We start from the raw sequence: 20,430 nt of genomic DNA on the forward strand, positions 1-20,430 counted from the left end.
CTGATTTCAAAATTGGTGAGAGTGGAGGAAGACAACTATAAAGCATTGTGAGCATCCAGAAATTTCACCTTCACAAGCCCTTTGCCCACAACCTATGAAAATTTCAGTATCTGTGATGACTGTAAACAGAGGTCTATAAATAATGAATTTGAAGTCAAAATTGTGACAGAAGACATCCATTTTATCTATGTAGACTCAGAAATATCTTTTCTCAACCTCACTTAAATTACAGTCTGTGTATTTTAATTTTTGCTGTTCTTACAAATACTTATTCCGGGGGGCTGCTAGGATAGTCCTGCCTCATTCTTCATCTCATCATTTTCACACTTTGACATGAGCACATCAGCCATATTGCTATCCACAAAGGAAGACAAAGTCAAAAGATTTCCAGGGACAATGGAGCCAAAACCCTTTGATGAAGTCAAGCCTGAGACCTTCTAGACTTCCATTTGTGGGACAAAATACTTCTGTTTTTATCATGTATGTCATTTTCAATTGGGTTTTTATCCCTGTACACAAAAGCATACTAATATATATGTTTTCATTATTTAATAACCATTCACCTAAATTTCAAGAACAATTTTAACTAGCAAATGAAGTGGTAAAAAATTGAACATTGCTTTTGGAATATAATACAGTTTTTTTAAAAAACTGTGGCTCAGATAGTAGGCTAAATAAACTAAGGAATTAGCCATCTGAATTTTAATGATGATAGGGGAAAAGGTAAGAAGAGAAAAAATTATTTATGTTCTTCCTTTTCTTCTTGAAAATATTTCCCAGCATTTTCTATATTCCCAGAAACAGTGAGACTTTGATAAAAGTTGGAAGAGTAAATTCTTCACTTTTTGTCACAGAAAAGAGTACCTTAGTGTCTGGTGAACTGGGAAATTGGATAGATGCACATCTATGTGACTTTGGTCTTAGCTTGTTCATCTAACCACCTTGGGTCTTAGCTTATTCATCTATAAATAACATTTTCTAGTTTGAATGTTTCATCTGCATTGGCACATTATCACTGCTTTTAGTAAAAGATTTATGAAGGGGAAAATTCATACTCTAAATTATTGTGCATTTTAAAAGTGCTTACAGATTAATACTTGAAGTCAGGTCACCAGTCCACTCAATCTGATTTATCTTTAAATTTTTACTTTAACTTTCAGAAACTCATGAATGTTACAGCAGTTGCATGGTGTGTTATCAAACTAATGTATAAAATGACCACATTTTCTTTCAAAAGTTTTATATATAACTGAAAATATAAAGCACATAGGTTATCTTTGATATCATGATGTTATTAGTTTTATGCTCAACTAAATTTTAAAAACCTGAAATATAAACTAATAGCATGAAAAATGTGAAGATATTATAGCTACATGTATGTCTAAAGAGCAGTGGTGTTTTGTTATACCCTGACCAGCCACACTATCTGAAAGGCAGTGGCCTAACACTTAACCCATCTGATTTAAATTAATCCTCATAGCAACTCAAATGCCCCCATTTTAGACAAAAAAAAAAAAAAAGTCTCAGAAGAGCTAAGTAAATTATTTTAAGGTCATGGAGATAGTAAAAGTTTTTCATATCCTCCATTATGTAAGAGCATCCTCATCCTCTCAAATGATTGAGGGACCCCCCCCCCACCCCCCCCCCCACACACACACAGCAAAACAAGATTTTAGTGAACAACAAAAAATCATCTTCTAAACCTTAATGGAGAAACTGTTTTCAGAAGTTATGATAAAACTTCTTTTGGGGGGATTCATTCATTATTGCTTATATAAGACTAGTACCTTATAGTATACTAGAGGCCCAGTGCATGAAATTCGTGCACAGGTAGGGTCCCTAGGCCTGGCTGGTGATTAGGGCTGATGGGGGCCTTCTGGCTGCCTGCCGGGGCCTTCTTTCCCTGGCTGCTGGCTGGTGCCTTCCTTCATTCCGCGCCGCCCCCTGGAGGTCAGTGCACATCATAGTGAATGATAGAACTCCTAGTCTCCTGCTCAAACTCCCATGGGGACAGTTTGCATATTAGCCTTTTATATATATAGATATTTAGAACCAGACTTAGCTATACAGAGAATCTCTTTTTAGCCTCATTTCATTCAAAATCCTTTATTTTCAAAACAAAAAATCAGTCTACCTGTTTTAGATAGAATTCTAGAATGGCAAACAAATATGCACATTTTTATATCAGGCTGGTAATGATAATGTTTCCTTCCAAATGAAACAATCTAAGGGAGATGTTATTACTCTCTGAAAACTAAAAGGATAGAATAGAGATGTTAAAAAAAAAATCTTCCAACAAACCCAAATAATCCAGTAATATGGCAGTAACTGCAGCACAGAAAGAGTGACTTCCCTGAGCTGAGGGGTAAGCCAGCAGCAATCCTGGATTTGAGGTAGTTTCCCCACTAAACGTATCCCTCTCCACAGAGCCAGAGTAGAAAGAGGACATACATATGTTATCTTCATTACAACATATTCTTTCATATTCTATAAATAGTGTGTATATCTATATTAAAAGTAGGGAATGGTGGAAGGGACTCAGGCAGCATTCAAAGCTTATATACCTAACAGGGAACTACTGATGTCAAAGTACTATATTTTAGAATAAAATGCTAAATTTCTATGCAGTAACCCATTTCAATTTTGCTCACTTCCATGGATTTGAAGATCTTCCTCTCCAGTAAAGTGCTCTCCTTTTGCTCCCACGCTGTAAAGTAATGGACCCTTACCCTCAAAGAAAGAATTTAAAAATTGGGTAATTTATCTCCAAAACAAAATGTGCAATTTTTCTTCAGACAAAATAAAAACTTATCAAAAACACAGAAGCTCATTTAAGGCAGGCGTGGTGTTTATCAAGGCCAGGGGGGTTATATCAAAATTATTAATATTAGCAAAAACTTCCTTGATTAAAAAAAATATTCCTAAAGGATGCAGTGTGTGAATTTGCTCTACTGGGAACCATGAGGGCTTCCTTCCTCCTTAGGAGAGGTACCTCCTTGGCCAAGTAGAGAACAAGGTGAAGCATTCATTTGTTACATTGAAAGCTTTGTTGAGTGCAGTTGTCTTCACAGAGGTTTCTGTGCACGTGAACTCTGTTGTATTAGGAGAGACAGAAAAAACACAAACCTTAAAGGAATCTTCTCAGTATAACATTTAAATTTTAGTGATGAAAGTTTCCAATTTTATTCTTTGTATCACCTAATCATTGGTATGAAAACATCCTCTAAATTTTCAGCAAGATCTCCCTCTTCTACTTCATATCTTTTAAAGCAGTTTTTCAGAAGTTTTACCCAAAAAAATAGATTAACCAAATTATATCAGTGTAGGGTTTACTTCAACTCCCCCCCAAATCAGGACGATGAGGGGTCCAAAAATCCTTTCACGGTATTTTTGCAATCCCTTCAACTAAAACACAGGTGAGTTTTCTGCTCCCTTTCAGATAATTTGCAATATCCATAAAGAAGGAATAAAAGCAGGTGAGAAGAGCAGTTTGGCAGTTAACCACACTTTGAATGAACAGGCCAGGCCCTATTACTGTTTATCTCTCAGACAGACTTGGAAATTTCCAAGACTGTAATGTAATGCCTGCCAGGCCCATTAGAGGGAGCTACAGGGAACATAAGTTTGCTGACAAATGGTATTTAGATGAGCCACTGACAGAAAATGCAAGTGACCCAAGAATATCAATGCAGTGCATAAAATGTCTGGAGCCATCAAGATCTTAACTCCAAAGCACCATAGATCACCATATTCCCAGATGGCCGTCAGCCATTTTTGTCCCCTATTCTTTGTTAGTGCTTAGGCCTGGGGAGACTATCGGGGCACTCCTTCTTAGGAAAGCAGTGCTGCAAATCGCTCACTAGGATTCGGAACACCTGGATGCTGACAGTTTCCAGGCAGCTTTGGATGCTTCTCAAACTATGTGAGATGATGCCACCAAGTGCCTGAGATAAGTTACATAAGTGTGCACAGAAGAAATCCAGAGTGACATTAGTAGTGGGAATGGGTGGCATTAGTAGTTGAAATCTTGACATACAGAAATTATTATGAATTTCCTCCTATATTAGTAAGTAGTTCTCCTGTGTGAAATGCTTAAATATTTAGAAAACAAAATTTTAAACTAATAGCATTTTTAAGTTTCCATATTTGAAATGATTTAACCAAGTTCTCCTTTCCAAGCGTTGAAATCAGACCTGGTGTTAGAGATGAAATGCTCGCATCATCTTCCAAAGCAATCAGTCTCTACCTTTTACTGGCATTTAAGCAAAAGGTCATCGTCCTAAACAGTACATAAACTTTTCCATTAAAAAAAAACCAACACAGATTCTTGGTAATAGCCAAGGAATTATATTATTTCAAAATAAATCACACTATCACTTCTCCAAAAATTGTAATAATCTTTACTTTTCTGTTTCTTTGATTTTCTTGAAGGTGAAAGTTGCCTCACTTAAAAGCAAATAACTTGAGGACTAATAAGTTGTCTATGGAGTTCTGATTACCACATATGGGTATGCTGAAATTATCTCCTGAGCCAGCCAGTGTGGTTCAGTGGTTGAGCATTGACCCATGAACCAAGAGATCACCAGCTCTATTCCTGGTCAGGATACATGCCCAGGTTTCAGGCTCAATCGCCAGTAGGGGCATGCAGGAAGCAGCAGATCAATGATCATCGATGTTTCTATGTTTCTCTCTCTCTAAAGTAAATAAAAATATATTTTAAAAAATTATCTCATTATTTTAGCAGAACTTTAACGAACAGCTTAAAATATTGAGATGATTTAAATAATTACTTCCTTTTACTCTTTCAGGAGTTGTGTTATATTTATATTTAATCCTGCATTATGCACTATGCACTATGCTAAGTGCTTTGCATACACTATCTCTGATTCTCACCAAAACATCACAACAAGGACATTATAATCAGTTTACATTTTATAAACAAAGAACCCAGGGCTTTGAAGGTTAAATGGCCTGTCCAAGGTCACAATTCTAGTAACTAATAGAGCCAAAATTCAGTTCTGTCTCAATCTAAAGCCCAAATACAAAGCCACACTCTAGCCACACTAACATTTTTGCCACTCGTCACATAAGAACAAATACAAACATTACTCTTGAATAATGTTAGTCACTAAACTGGAGTCATAGATACTACTAATAATGATACTTCCTTCTCCAAGTTTTGAAATTTTTGTTTTATAGACTTTTTATGGCTTAAAAGATCAAAGTTTGCCACGTATTTTATTACTGCACACTGGGTCTGATCACCTGACTGCCTGAGAAAAGCACTAGACCACAGGACCAGAAAAACTGGGCCATGAGCACTCCTGGCCACTATCTGTATGATTCGGGGCAAGTCTCCAAGTTCCTCTGTGACAAACATCTCTGATTTACAAATGACATCTATAATCACCCTCAAGATGTTTGCAGCAGTCTTATGATTCTGATAGCATGCTCAATACTTCACACAATTGCACTCCCAGAAGCCACAATTAGAACAGGTATGCCTTTTTTGTTGCAGGGCTAACAGAAATGAAAAAAGTGAGAGGCCCTTTCTTTGGACGAGGTAAAAAAAAATGTGAGAATTCAGTGCGTTATTTAAAAAAATGAAAAATGGTACTAAGGCCACAATTTATGGAAAGCAATTCAGATTCTATGAGGTCATAAAATTCCAATCTGAGATTTATGTTTGATTATATCTTCAGACCACATGCAATAGATGGTCTTTTAAAGAGCAGGGTCAATACCGGTTCCTCGATGTCAAGTGATTTGATTCTCTTCTGTTAGGGGCAAACATCTCAGGATAAAATACCAGAAAGGTTATCTTGGCTTCAAATATTATAATGAACTTTGAAAGACAATGCGCAAAGCTAAATATATATTTCATTTTTAAATATATTTAATATGTGTAAGCACAGAGCACCTGAGAGGAGTTCCTCTTATTAAGTGCCATTCTAGAAATATGTTTACTTGAGAAAGCAACACCAGCAAACGGTTAAATACCATATGCTACAAGTCATGGAAAACAGAGTTTAACTACAGTTCACATAAGACAGGGCTCAAAAGAAGGTTATTTTGAAAATGCACCCAAATAAATTTTAAAACAGTTGGGGGCATTCTGTAGTTCAAGCTTACAACTAGACGGCAAAATAGGCAGATGTTGGCATTTGAGTGCTTGGTGGGTGCCAGAAAAATATAAAGAATCAGAGTCTAGGATGTATGGAATAAATTTGCTTCTTCAGTATTTGAAACAAAATGAGAAACTGAAATAATGGACATAAAAAAATCAACAATAACAACTACAAAAAGTAAATGCAGTCTTTCCAATGGTCAAATCTAAATATATTCACTTTCTCTTTTATAATCCCTCTCTCCCAAAGTGTTTTGCATGTAGTAGGTGCTCAGTAAAGTGTTCATTCAGTAATCCCTATCTTTGCATTTAAAGTGAACCCATTACATTAGTTAGGATAGAGAGTCTTCTCACCCTACAGGGTTAGTTGGCTAAAAATTGTTCTTGGCTTGAGAAAGTGCTTCTAAGACACAGATGTGAACAATACAATATTTACAACTGAACAGTCTTCCATTCAAAATGTTCTTTACCTCAGAAGGCCCATAGCTCTCGACTGACAAATTTTTAACCATTTTTTTAAAGGGCTATAAGTTGCAGTACTCTACCAAAGAACAGTTTTAGACAAGGATCAAAAGTAAGATAAAACAATGTTAAAATGTAACCATTTGAAGAAAAAAGAAAGAAATCATAAGTCAAACCATGTCTGCTATTTTTCTGACCTAAATTCATCAAAGGCAATATGAAGCAATAAACCTTAACTATGCTCAAAGCCATTACTTAATGACATATTAATTCATAATATCAACTAAAATTCACATGGCAGAATTATAAGAGGGTAGGAAATGGAAAGGTTCATAACATCAATGTTATTTAGAGTTAACAGATTCCACAAAATCCCAGTTATAATATCTCCCTAATAATCTTTATTTTTATAGATGCTATTATATTAATACAAGGGTTTTTTTAATATATTTTATTGACTTTTTACAGAGAGGAAGGGAGAGGGATAGAGAGCTAGAAACATTGATGAGAGAGAAACACATCGATCAGCTGCCTCCTGCACACTCCCTACTGGGTATGTGCCCGCAACCAAGGTACATGCCCTTGACCGGAATCGAACCTGGGACCCTTGAGTCCGCAGGCTGACGCTCTATCCACTGAGCCAAACTGATTAGGGCTAATAAAAGTTTTTTAAAGAAAATATCCTGGTAATAAAACCCCTTTTGATGGAATTCATTCAAATACTTTTGAAATACAGGAACAGAGAAAACAATTTGCAGTCTAAACCCTTGGATGCACAATGACCTCACTACTCCTGCACAGACCTGGTCCTCTGAACATCAAAAAATAAGTAAAAAACTAAAACCTCCAAAATTTACAGATTGAAATTAATACACATATTAATTACATCCCTCTTTAATCTCACCCATATTGAAGATAAAATATGCATCAAAGTTAAAATAATAAACATCCAAACAGGAGAGTTTGATTTGTGGTATTTCTTCATAATTTAACAGATTACAACAGAAAGCAAAAGTTCAATGTGGAGGACCTGAACTAGACAGCCCATCACCACCTGGTGGTCAGCTCACATCCAACTCCCCATAGGTTGAACTCTCGCCAGTGGGGACAATTTGCATATTAGCCTTTTATTATGTAGGGTATTTGTTTACATAAAAAATTCTTAATAACTTACTAAGCCTATGTTAGAAGAATTTGTGAAATTTTGGAAATCACCATACCACCCAGAGTTCCTTATTCCCACCCTCAAATAAGACTTTAAAATCAGTCTGAGTAAAAGTGAACCAATGATATAGACTTTTGACTCCTTTCATTATAGAATGTAGACAATAGCTCCCAAAATCTAATCTTAACCATCCACACAATAATATAACAGCCTTAGGACCTTAATGAATTTTCCAGGGATCTTCACCGGCTAAGCCCAATCCTATCTAATAAAGATGGAATGTGCTAATTGACCGTCACACCCTCACAAAGATGGTGGCACCCACAGCCAATAAGGAGGGAATATGGTAATTGACTGCCATGCCCTCAAAGATGGCAACACCCATAGCCACAAGATGGTGGCACCCAGTCCCCTCAGCCCCCCAGCCACCCAGGGCCAGCCCGAGGCACAGGCAAGCAGCCAAGGGAGGCTGCCCAGCTGCTCAGGGCCACCCGAGGTTTAGGTAACCAGTGACGGCCCAGGCTTATGCTGCCGGCAGTGGCAGCAGCAGAGGTGTGATGAGGGTGTTACCTTCCCCTGATCGCTGGGTCGCCTCCTGCCCCTGAGGGCTCCCGGACTCTGAGAGGGGTCAGGCTGGGCTGAGGAATGCCCCCTCCAGTGCATGAATTTTCATGCACTGGGCCTCTAGTGAGTATATAAATACATAAATTTGATTTTAGTGAATGTGAGTAATTGAACCTAATCTTCAACCACATACAGAAAGTCTAACAGCAAGACCCAGCGTCAGTCCCATTATTAAGGAGAACAACAAACTACTCCCATTATTAGACTAATTGTTATAAAGTCTCCCCCATAATATGGGGTTAAAGGTTGCATATAACTTTCATTACATTGATTCTACTTTTGCTTTCTAGAGCAATATACAAGTGTGACCACTTTTCTTAGTGGCAACCTTGTAACTAATTGGAGACAGGTGCTTTCGTTCCCCTTTAGTCTTCTCCAGGCAACATGGTCCCACTTCCTCTGTTTCCTACACCATTTCCAGACTCCTAGCACTACAGTTTGTCAATGTCTTTTCTAAAATTATGGTGTCTTGGACAGAACACAATATTCCAACTGTGATCTGGCCAGCGTTAAGTACGTCAAAGATATTACTTCCCATGGTGTGGACACTCTAGTTCTATTTATACTGCCTTAGAAAGTCTTAAAGAGGTTTTTTTCTTCTTTTTTTTCCTTTTTCTTTTTCTTTTAAGCAGCTGCATTATTCAATTGGCTCATATTAAATTTTTAGTCAAGTAAAACCTCCAGATGTTCTTTAAAAACTAAAAGTTTTCATATTCAGTTTTCACTTGAAGCCAGCAACCACTTACTTAAGTAACAGGCAGAGAATTCAGATGTGTAGCTGCCTAAGAGAGAGATACATATCTGGGATCCTCCACCATTATTTTGTAACACAGTCTTTTCTAGTTGGCACTGCCATTGCAAAAAGGTTCATAAAGAGAATTAAGTAGTTTGTCTTTGGGAAAGTCTTTAATATTCAAATATATATTTATCTATAGTATTGCTTATGTTATATTTAAAATATGCTGGTAACTATTCTGAGTGCTTTAAAAAATATAAGGTCATCTTATCTGGATAACATCTCTGCGAAATAGATATTAATATTATAAACAATTACCAAATGAAGAAACTGAAATGCAGACAATTTAAGTAACTTGCCCCAAATAGCACAGCCAGTAAGAAGCGTTGCCAGGATTCAAAACCAGGGAATCTGGAGCAAGTTTTGGGCTCGTAGTTATTAGATTAAGCTGCCTCTTGACCCTAAAATACATGCTTGGAAAAACAGGCACTGTGTCAGCCACTTGGGAAACAAACAAAATAATATATCATCATCATACTTCTATGTTTGTCTTAGTTCCATTAAGTAGATAACAGATAGATAAATATATAAATAGAACTATTATAAGCATCACACAAAAAAGTCATAGACATTCTGAGGATAACTTCATATTTTTGAACCCAAAATATGAAGATTGCTTTAGGGCTGATGAAAGGATTATAAAATGTAATACCTATAAAGGGATTCAAATAATGTCTGTCCACCCTGAGTGCTAGCTCTATTTAAATATCCATTTTATAAACATATTTATTCATTCAAATATGCATATATGTAAACTCATATTTATCAGTCACCAAGTTCCTAGGGCAAGAGAGTAAACTTTTAATTAAATAGTAATGAGACTTCATTTTAAAGAGTGAAATATTCTCTTAAATATAGAAGAAAAGCACGGTGAGAATTAAAGCAGGCAGGATATCTGAAACACTAAATGATGGGGAAAAAAAATCACAACTTCTTTAGCATCCATCTTCTAGTGGAAAGAACTCCACTATTTTCATGTACATCAGCAACATGTTCAGGAATTAAAGAAAAAACTATTCTAAAAAACATGAATTACCACCAGACATTGTTTTGCTTACCCAAACCAATTCAGACACTTGATATTTTTGGCAACCCATATATGTTCCTGCTAATCCAAGGTTATCATAAACATGTTTTTTTGTCAGTTTTTTCCAAATGAGACAAGACTCCATAGACTGTCATTTTAGCCTCAGGCTAAGGGTTACATACCAATAAAACTAGAAGCATCTCATCACTAGAACTTCTTCATTTGGCTTTGAAGCTTGGTTGCTGTGATGTGCAGAGAGAGAGAGAAGAGGACACGATGGACAGAATTCAGGAAGGAGTTCTACTGTCATTACACCATGATCCACTGTCTTGAGATGGCTGTGTGTTTGTTGGTATTGTTTTTTAAATTATAATAATTCTTACTATTCATCAAACTTCGTCATTGGCTCTTTGGTTTACTCTACAGTGAGTGTCAGAGATGAAAACTTTGCTCCCTTTTATGATTTTCCAATAAATAGATATTCTGACATGTATATGTGGCAGTTTCAATGTAAATCATTCGTAAGACAGCTGTGAACATTATTCCATACCACCTCCCAAACAATTTTTGTCTTGTATGAATAGGAGCACTGCATTAATTCATCTGTGAGTTTATGTTAGTGATTTGCAATAATAGAATTTTGTAATAAAATAAACTCATAAATATATATTCAAATTCGTAGCTTAGAAAGTCGCCATCATATATACTCCTCTACATCTATTTATATTTATTGAACTAGGTTCCTACTGAAATGGAAACTTGCTATTCAGGAGGAGTGAGTAAAAAAGGAAAAGGGGGGAGAAAAAGAAACAGAACGTGGGAGGTCTACTGTTGTCAATTATTCCCCCAAATATAAAAGGGACAAGATGCTTTGTGGCAGCTCATGTCTCCATTAATCACCACTTTTTTCTTTCTCATTGCCACCATTACCCATCCTGACAACTAAGAATTGATGACCTTTTTTTCATAGGCATTCAATAATACAGCAAGAAATAATATGATTACTACAACAGTAGTAATCCACGCAAGTAGTGTTCTTTATTGTAAGAATTTCAAGCAAAAAAATTATTTATCCTTTAGAAGTTTCACTTTGGTAATACCTATTTTCTCAATTCAGAAAAATGCAAAAATCCAAATTTTTAAAACAGTTAACACTTTATTTCCCTAATTTTAAAATAAAAGAACAATTATCTATACCATGTATATCATCATGTTATCTAATCTACAAGTTTTATAGTGATAAGTACTTATACACACTGTACTGGGCAACAGGAAATACCTTTTTGGTTTCCCCTAGCAGCCGCAGGTTTCCAATGTCAAGTCCTGAACCTCTGAACGTATATTTAGGAATCAAAATGTTTGCTTTGGGGGGAGGGAAAATTAAAGAAGTTTCATTTTTGCTTCAAAGAGTTTTCCCAAGGAGTGGTGACTCATTTCCATTACATATCATCATAATGAACACTGTTCTCATGGCTTTCATAATAGTGTGAATTCAAGGTCATCTGTGTAACATACTTTCCTGAGATCCAGCATATTCATTTGGATATGTATGGGGCGTCCCTTGTGTTCTTATTCTGATATGAAAGGTATTAGCACTGTGGTTTCAAGAACAATTTTTTTTTAATCACAAATACAATTTATGTGTGATTTGAGTCTGGGCTAATTTCTAAGGAACCATTCAGCAATAATGGTCTCACCTAAATACCCTGTGAGGCTGGAATTAATTAAGGGACTGCTGATTGTAAGAACTAGGCAACCAACAAGGGCATGAGGGGAAAATTATAAGTCTGGATGCCCAGTTCTAAGCAAATATCAACAATCCCCTTTTCACTTTTGCAAATATATATACTAGAGGGAGAGGATAATAAGAATTATATGAATAATGTTAAATAAAAAGTATATACAGCCCGGCCAGTGTGGCTTAGTGGTTGAGTATCAACCTATGAACCAGGAGGTCACAGCTAGATTCCAGGTCAGGGCACATGCCCAGGTTGTGGGCTTGATTCCTAGGTAGGGGGCATGCAAAAGACAGCTGATCAATGATTCTCTCTCATCACTGATGTTTCTATCTCTCCCTCCCCTTCCCTTCCTCTCAGAAATATATAGTTGTTAAATTTGCCTCTTACTCTAGTTCAATAAGATGCTTGTAAGGCAGACTAATTATATTGTTGATATTCAGAACTTCTAGAGAGCAGAGAATGAATCAACTTCCCTGGTTTAAACTTGTCCTAAAACATATTATTTTGTAACTTGAACATCTATGATATGCCTTGAAAATGTAAAGCAGAAAGCAAAATCAAAGAGAAAGCAAGAAACTTCATTATATCTAGACAGACGTTTGCTTGTAGTTTTTGGTATCCAAAATCTTTCTTCCACACATTGCACAGGTGCCCATTTTGTAAGCACAGCCCTGGCAGTAATTAGAACCGGGTTGGTGCACAGAATTTTTACAAATTCTGCAAGTGGAGATTTCTTCTTTTCATATGGATTGAATCTTGCTTTCTTTGAGATCAAAGCTTTATTTTCATTCAGCTTTCTTCCACCGCTTTCTGTGGTAGGTATCCCTTGTACCATCTTTCCATGTATCTGGAGTGATAACAGTACCGAGTCTCTTTTCACATTTTTCGCACACCATCCTTCTGTGATAGGTCCCTTAGCCGCAGTAGCAGCAGCAGCTTGAAAACATCCAAAAAACCCAATTCTTTCTTTCTACTTGTATTTTGCCTCATCTCTCACCAACTTCAATCTCACTGGAAGATGCTGCTACTTCTTCACCCTGACACTAAACACAATAACCGCACTCACACCCTAATTCTCACTCAGTTACATGTTCTACTAATCTTTCCGCATCTTTAGCACCCAAGCGAATGAAAAACCCACCTTCTACCCCTACCTTTACCACCACTAGCCTTGCCTTGGAAAGTGTGTTCAGGCAGAAGTACTTATTATCGCAGCCAGAGGGCCCTGCAAACCACCAGGAGGCCTCAGGAGGACTAAGGGCTGTTGTTGGCCCCTTGTTACAAAGGGAATCAAACTTTCAGGAGACACAAAGTGTAAGTGGCAGAGCAAAACAGATCAGCCACTCACCAGTGCTAAAACCTCATGCATGAGAGTCTCCTTAACCTTTATAATTATTTCTAAGCCAGAATTAATGATTCTGAAAGTCTGTTTTTGAAGGAACACCTTTGTTTGTCCAGGTGCACGAAGCTGTTTCCCTCTGCCACAGAAAAAACAAGTTCAAGGCACTATGAAAAGTGTGCACTTAAAACGATCGCTTTAATCTCAGCTGTACGTGCACTATGAAAAATTTCGGGATTATCTCAAGGAAGAAGTCAGCCAAGGCAGATATGTTTGTGTACAATGTGTCTATGTGAGAGAGAGAAGGAGATACGGGGAAAAACTGAGTTCCTAACAAAGTAATATCTAATTGCCATTATTTTTTATAACAATCAAATCTATGACAATACCAAGATTTATAAGGCTTTATATTAAATGTGTATATATTTCCTTTGTATATTTTGAGAGTATGTATCCTTTACTAAAAATGTGATAAACATGTATAAATACATTATGAAAAATGAAAGGCCAGTTTTTGCAGAGATCTGAATCTAGAGAATGGCATTATAATTTGGTATGGTATAAAACCAGCATAACTAAAATCAACCCAGCCTTCACTGGCTACATATTCCAGTGACTTGTAGTATTCCAAATGTAATTATCATGCAACTGAAATTTGACACTATTACTGTTACATAACTATTATACAAATTAGGTAAAAGTTATCAAATTAAGTTATCAAAAAATGTAAGGTGTATGTCTATATTCTGACCATCACACTATAAAAGACAATAAATTTTTAAAAGGTAAATACCAGAATATTAAATCAAATTTCAAAAATCTACAGCAATTTTAACTGCATAACCTTTATAGTTTTAAGAATTGTCTCCAAGGCAAGAGATTGATATGCCTTTTAGAATTCACATATTCCTAAATATATAAAAATATTCATATATGTCTTTACTTTGGGACGATTTAGCAAAATTTGCCTGCTTTTATTTTCTTACTAGAGGCCCGATGCACGAAATTCGTGCAAGGGTAGGCCTTCCTCCCCTCGGCTGCCGGCATGGCTTCCCTCCGGCACCCGGGACCCAGGCTTCCCTCACAGCCTCGGCTTCGTCCAGAAGAACGTCCGGTCTAATTAGCATATTACACTTTTATTATTATAGATAGGGAGAAGGAGACCATATAGCATTGGTAAATGGGTTATTCTCTAGTATTCACCTAAGGCTAGATGGAGCCATTGTCAGGTCATTCTATATAATTTTTAGAAGATGACTTTGTTGGAAATAAGTCTTTATTAAATTATGTAGAATTGTTCTTCTGTAGAATCATATTTTCTAAAACAGAACTTTACATATATTATAATGGATGCCCTCAGTGATAACATAAAATAGAATAAAATTTTTTTTTATTCAAAGGTATTAGCTCCATACATAATCTAAAAGTTAAATTAAAATTCTTTCTTCTGAAAGCACTTCTAATTACCAAAGAGGCACTTCGGGAGCTGGATTGTCATTTTAAGACACTAGACAGCAAATTAATGCTACCCTAAAATTTAAAAATAAATACAGCAATATTTTTTTTTTAAAAAAAAAGGCAAATAAAAGCAAGTTGAGACTTTGCTATTATTGTTATTTAGGAAATTTATACTATCATATTAGCAAAACTTCATAATTTAGGTGGGAAAAGAAAATGCAGTTATGATACCATCTGAGCCAAGTTATCCTAAGACTGGCTATTCTCAGAGCTTGGATTTTTCCAAATATTTGCCCACTCTTGACTTTATGTTGCTCATTACCAATCTATGTTTTTAGGACTTCAAAGGCCAGCTATTCCAAGGAGCAAGAAGCTAGACAGACATGAAACCTGAATGCCACTCTTAGGAACACAGCGTGCTCTGGCCCAGCCACAAAACCAGGCCTCATTTCACCTCTCCCACTTCCTGTTAATAGCAAAGGTTAGAAACAGATTCTGTTCCTAAGCACAAAAGTCAGCATGTCTTTTTTTTTTTTTATTACCAATAAAACTCTGAGCAGAACACACAGGTACAAATGTTTTATGCTGTTTTCTTATTCTATACTAGAGTTATAAACTCTTAAGATGGATAGCAATGTAATTGTTAAATTCTACAGATTAACTTGGTTGCAATTAAAGCAACAAACATCATCACCAATAGAAAATTCTCACAATCTTGAGTTGTCCGGTGAGAATATAGATTTAACTCTTATAAATACATGTATAAGAACATAAATTTGATCATCAAAGTTGGAGCTATTATTAGTATAAAATGTTTTCTGAACAACAAAATATGAAATTATATTTATACAAAGGCAAAATAAATTATAGAAAAGTCAACTTTGGGGAAAATAATACTAGAAAAGTCAACTTTTGGGAAAATAAAACTAGAAAAGTATGGAAACATATATGTCTAAAAATCAATGCCATAATATTTTAAGGTGGGTAATTTGATAATTAGACAATATCTGGACCAGAGAGGTACATATAAATTTATCTAAAATAACTATTTTATTTAATTTGTCTTCACTATTATGGTTTTACCATTTTAAAATCCTCTATTTTATCTCCTCCACCAAACTGTGTTTCTGCTCATACTTAACGCCTCCTCCTCCCCCCCCCTCCCCCGCCTATGATCAGGAAAAGCATTTATATTTTTGCCCTAGTTCTACTACTTGGGATAATATGGGAAAAACATCTATCACTCCCCTCCCCTTATTTCTAGTAAAGTACAGTCCAATGCCTGTCAGATTTAGGGCACATGAATAGAGGGTGAGATCACTTTATTGACTGATAACATCTGGAATCTGATAACAAAGTGAAATAACTTACCTTTAAACCAGAAGTATCCAGAAGGTTATATTACTAGAGATAAACCTGATGTTCACCCAGCATAGGGACTTTATTAGTTTAGCACTGTGTAGCCAACCCTTCAGGGATTCTGCTCCATACTATAGAGAAAGTAAGGTTTATGCTAGCACCTTGGCAATACTTTTGAAAACTCGTGTAACCCAGCCGTTGCCTGGGGTCTCTCTGGTCTTTGGTACAAGTAAAATTGCCTTGAATGCCCCCAAATTCCAGTTAGTAAAAGTTCCTGACCCGACCTTTATTCTTGGCCAAAATTCCTGCTACTTGGATTATCAGTTGCGTTTTCATTCTCCTTGGATGCTAGTTTATTCCCTCTATCCACAACATGTGAACCTTGGCATGAAGCTCAGACCATTCTCACACATTAACAATAATGGAAAACTTGGAAGCAAGCATTCATGAATTTACAAGACTTGACTGAGTTTGGAGGATAGAGATATGGGGGGTTTACAAGAAAGAGTCACACTACAGTTGACTGCCAACTCCTGGTCCCCTGTACTTTCTCTTTCCCATACTCTTTTGCAATTTGCCAAAAAGATTAAAAACATCCTCTCTTTGTTACACAGATATTTTTTCTCTTCTCTGAAGCCCTGACTGCATGACAACCAACCCTTTTGGGAATGGGTAGAATGAGAAGGGAGTAATGTCCTCATTATACCTGTAACAATATCTAAATAGTTTTCCATACTTTTCTAAAGGTAATTTTGGTGACAGTTGTAAAGTAGGTAAAACATGCTTCACTTGACTAAAAAAAAAAGTCCCTAAAATTATCCTCATGCCACTCTTTGTCTTCATTAATTAAATTTAATTAGAGGGTTAATTTTAAATAAATTATTTACTAAGTATGGTACTTACTACATAGTGAATGTTAAAAATAGATAAATATAACATTTCTGTTTTATTGTAAAATAAACAAAAACATATGGCTTTCTTGTCAAACCTGACATTTTAAAATGCATCCTTTATATTAAATAACACTCCAACCAGCTGAGCCACACTGGCCAGGCCAGAACACTTAGTTTCTTTAATCTATGTTGCCGCTCTGTTGACTAATGAGTTTGCCGACCACTGCCTTAGATAGATGTATCTATCCATGTATCTGAAAAAATAATCATAAAGGCAAATACGGGCATATTAAAAATATTTGAGGCGCTTGGGTAGAGGGGGGTAAAGAGGGGGGAAATACTACCAACAATAAAACATGTTTTACATATATTTACTTCAGTATCAGTTACAGTGACAGAACCTGGAGATAGCTGACAAGCCCAACAAGAGAGAAATGCTTAAATAACATATGACACACGCATACACAAAATATTAAGTGTACAAGTAATGAAAGTGATACAAGTATACAAATGATAAAAGTCTTAATAATTTTAATGTTGTATAAAACAGTAAGAAAATAGTATTAATTAAAAATATAGAAAATCAATCCATATTACACTATAATCCTCATTGTGTAGACTATAAAAAAAAAACATTGAAAAACTAATGGGAGAAATTGATAAACTATTAGTGATGATTATTTTCATTTTTTGTTGTCTATTTCAGAAAGAATTTAAGCTGATGCATCATTTAAAAATGTAACTACATTAAATAAAATTTAAACAAATTGGATGGGCAAGTGGATCACCAGAAAATAAGAACAGGAATGCCAAAGTGCAGCCAGGGATGAGCTGAGTTCACAAGATCATCCCATCCAGTTTGCTGTTCAGGATTCAGGCCACACCGAGCACTCATAGGCAACACAGTCAGTCATCTGATGCACAGTCCTCAAAGCAACAATTACACTTAACCTTTATTGAGTGCCTATTATGTGCCACTTTGTGCTCAGCAATTCACTTGTGTTATCTAATTTTATCCTCCCAACATATCTAAAGTTGATATTATCTTCCTCCCCATTTTACAGAAGGAGAAATTGAGACAGGGTAGGTAGACTAATATAAACTCAACTAGTGAGAGGCAGTGCGGTAAGTAGTCATAAGCCAATTTCTAATCCAAAGGTCTGTGGTAAGGACCCATTACAGGGAGGCCCTGAATACCTTTTTGGACCATCCCAGATTCTTTACCTGTGAAAACTAGAATAGCTCAGTAAAACGGAGGATGGACTTAGAGGTCAGGCTTCCAGGAATTCAAATCAAGGCTCTCCCACCTCTTAGTTTTATATTATTTATAATTAAGAATTCAATTATGAATACTTGATATAATTGTTGTTGTTGTACATAGAAAATACATATTAAAGACATATTTTATATTAACATGTTTAGTTTTGTATATAAAAACTAAGAGACAATATAGGTATAAATTGCTTACAACATATAATAAGCACTCTAAATAGCAGCTTTTATATCCTGCAGTTTTCATTTATAAATCTGAACTAGTATATCTCTTCATAACACTGTGGGGTAAATGCATACTTCCAGAACTTCAGTAGGACGATCACAATGCTTCAATTGCCTAATGAGCCATAACACCATTTGGAAGCAGTTCTGGTTGGAATTGGGTAGATGAACTCAGAAACTTCTAGATGTCTCTTAAAGTTCAAACAACCTTTATCAGACAAAAGTCCATATCCTTAGCACCTACACCATAACCTTCATGAATGAATTGCTACCATAGGAAATAAAAAGTAAGGTCAAATTTTATCTCTCAAGCTTATGGTTTGTACTAAAATTTTGCAGTAATTTTAAATATACCAGTATCCTAAGATAAAACTTGTGTTTTATGAAGGGTTCCAAATAAGCCAATTTAAAAAATTCAGAGTAAAACAAAAAAAGAAAAGTATATTATTCTAATAGCCTTAAAAAGTCCTTTTTATATAATAGTACTTTTTGGACTGCTGATTTATTTTTTAAAAAATGTATACTGGTCCTAAAAGTTGTGGACTGACACATAAATGTCACATAAATAACTGTTAGCCTATGACATATCAAGTACAGAGGAGAGGTTAAAATAAACGTACCTACTCACAATCTGTCAATGTCCGTGTTATAGCCTGAATTCTAGTTGCAGGAACAAAGTCCTCACACTGTATACACATTACATACACTTTGGTTAAGGTTTACACCATCATTTGTAAAATGATGTATTTCTGCCTTCAATAAAAATAACTAAATTTATTCCATTAATAAGACACATTAATAAGGAAAAATCATAATAGCTCACCTTATATATTTTGAATATAAAATTAAGAGGGTATTTATGTGAATTTAAGTTATTTTACAGCTATACAAAGTATCTATTCCTTAGAGAAGGGAGGGGAGGGCCTTTGTAAGTGAGAAGTGACCAGGCATAATCCATAGTGTATATTCATACCCATATATGTATGAAGTACCTAAGAAGAATTTTCACATGTTCTAAAGAAATTACCTAGAAAATTCAAATTTAGAAATCAGATACAGTGTCTTCTAATCCTATATAATAAAAGGGTAATATGCAAATAGACCGAATGGCAGAACAACTGAACAACCAATCAAAGCATGATATGCTAATGATATGCTAAGGCTGCTTAACTGCTCACTAGGATGTCCACTGACCACCAGGGGGCAGATGCTCCGACCAGTAGATTAGCTTGCTGCTGGGGTCCGGCCAATCAGGACTGAGTGAGATGGGCCAGACACGCCCTGGAGCCTTCCCATGGTCCCTCCCTGGCCTGATAGTGCACCAGTGGGGTCCCTCAGCCTGGCCTGTGCCCTCTGGCAACCCAGAACCCCTCGGGGGATGTCGGAGAGCTGGTTTCAGCCCGATCCTGCAGGCCACTCCCCTTGGGAGGGCACCAGATGCAGGGCTCATGGCTGGTGAGCGCTGCTGTGGCAGCACAAGCCTCTCCTGATTGGGAATGATTGGGTGTGAGCCCACAGCAGGCACAGTGGGGCCAGGATGAGCAGGAGCAGCAGGTAGGAGCTGCAGGGGGCGTTGGACTGTGGGTTTCGGCCCAATCCCTGAAGGCCGCCCAGAGGGACCCCACCCGTACACAAATTCGTGCACCAGGCCTCTAGTTCTTTCATAATTTTAGAGGACTTTAAGAGGTAATGGAGGCATTCAGAGAAAGCCTTAAAAAGATGCAACTGAAATACACACCAATATAGAATTAAGTTGTTTTACATAGCATGTGCAAGAGTACTTCTAAATTTGGAAGAAAACCTATAACTTTACAAAATGTTATTTATTCTACTATTCCTGGTACATAGTGGCTACTTAATAAGTGCTTTTTGAATGTTTAATTCTGGCCTTATTTTAAATTATGAGCATTTAGTCATACACACACATATACATATGCACACTCT

The 20,430-nt window shown here is 36.2% G+C and overlaps 1 protein-coding gene and 1 pseudogene across 2 annotated transcripts in view; both read right to left on the reverse strand.

Moving 5' to 3' along the window:
* Positions 1 to 20,430, reverse strand: part of PDE3A (phosphodiesterase 3A) — a gene marked incomplete at its 5' end in the record, with an annotated part of 271,313 nt that overhangs the window by 202,132 nt on the left and 48,751 nt on the right. The window lies entirely within an intron of this gene.
* On the reverse strand, positions 12,528 to 12,836 carry LOC308243843 (cysteine-rich PDZ-binding protein-like; annotated as a pseudogene). The gene has a single exon. The product of its transcript is annotated as a cysteine-rich PDZ-binding protein-like (transcript).

Source organism: Plecotus auritus (assembly GCF_963455305.1).
Source record: "Plecotus auritus genome assembly, chromosome: 3".
NCBI classification, from domain to species: domain Eukaryota; kingdom Metazoa; phylum Chordata; class Mammalia; order Chiroptera; family Vespertilionidae; genus Plecotus; species Plecotus auritus.